This window comes from Cyprinodon variegatus, unplaced genomic scaffold, assembly GCF_000732505.1.
Source record: "Cyprinodon variegatus isolate N-32 unplaced genomic scaffold, C_variegatus-1.0 Scaffold114, whole genome shotgun sequence".
Classification (NCBI taxonomy): domain Eukaryota; kingdom Metazoa; phylum Chordata; class Actinopteri; order Cyprinodontiformes; family Cyprinodontidae; genus Cyprinodon; species Cyprinodon variegatus.
Genome location: NW_015150567.1, coordinates 1,286,752 through 1,288,368, shown reverse-complemented (window position 1 = coordinate 1,288,368; position 1,617 = coordinate 1,286,752).

Here is a 1,617-nt window from a genome sequence, read left to right as displayed (position 1 = left end):
CTATATAAATAAACTGAATTGAATGTTATGATGTAAGGAAATGTCATAGTTAACTAGTTTTAATGGCCATTCTGTTGAAACAGGAAATCTAATTATTTTTTTACAGTCAAGTGGAAATGCCGACTTTATTTTTAAGAAATGCTCAGAGACCCCGCTGCTTCAGGAGGTTACAGGGTCAGTCAGCAAGCTTAAATGCTTCGGTCAAAGAAACTGTTAATGACGTTTTAACCTTTCCTCTTTCAGGTTTGGTCACCTTAGCCAGACTAAGGAAACATGGAGGGAAAACCACACAAAAGAAAAGCTAAGAGAACAAGGAAGGCAGTAAGGGACTTAGCAGACAGCTGTGACCCTCTGAGCTCAGGAAGATGATATAAAGTCCCTCTGCAAACTACCGTAAAAGCATCTAAAGTCCTTCTTTGGTTCATTAACCATCTTAGCCAAATCAATCAATGAGATCCAGGAGAACCGTGTTTTTCTCTGGATGTTCAAACTGCTGCTGACATTAGGAGTGAATGGATGTATTTTATTCTGTGCTGAAGGAAAATGTTCACCTTGGTGAACAATATAGTTTTATCTCATCTTAAAGCATGTACAGTCATTCCTTTCAACACAAAGAAAACATCAGTATAAATGAATATGGATCAAAGTCGTTTTAAACAGAGGTTAACTGAATGCACATTCATCTCTTTTTGCTTTCCTGCAAATACAGAATCGCAAAATGGAGATAAAATAATCCAATTGTGATGAAATAAACTCAATGTTCAGCAGTGAGTGGACCAACATGGACAGCTGACCCCACACCGAGCTGAGCTGCCTTCATCATTCCTTCCATCCTAGGGTGACCAGACGTCCTCTTTTTCCCGGACAGGTCCTACTTTTCAGACCTAAGAAAATGTCCGGGGGGAATTTAAAAATCGTTCAGGATTTTGGTTGTTTATCTTGCGCTCATGAAGCAAACTCTGGACCTTGTTCAGAATCCAGATGACCTCCACAACAGAGTCCTCCTTCCTCTCCATCTCTTGAATGCGGAACTGAAACACTGACATCAGTGAATGCGTTTGCCACAGGTAAATCTCACTGAACTCATCTTCAAAAAACATCTTGATCTGCACTGGTGGCCTGTCCTGGGTCAAAAAGAATGCTTTATTTCCTTTTTTTTAATAAAAAATATCTTCAAAATAAATGAAGGGTTCATTTCAGACACAGAAAACTTTAAGCTGTTTTTCAATAATTTCATTAAAGGTAAATAAACCTCCAGATCCGGAAAGAGAAAGCTGGCCTCAATGAGGAAATGTGTCCAAATAACCTTCCAGGGAAAGACGTGAGGAATGATCATAGAACAGCGTAGAATCTACTGAGGAAATGCAGGTCATCAGCTTCTCATCCAGAAGGACCCAGAATGATGAAACCTTTGGAGGATTCTCAGCAACAGTTAAGCACGGTGGGGGCAGTATGATGAAAACAAGAACATGGGGCTGCCTTTGGTTCTACGGTTTCTATTGATGGGTCCAGCAACACCGATGCGTCAAGAAAGTCATTTAACCGATACAGGAGTAGTTTCTAACTGATTGCTTCGCTAAACTGTGTTTAAAAACGCATCTGTCAACAGGATGCATC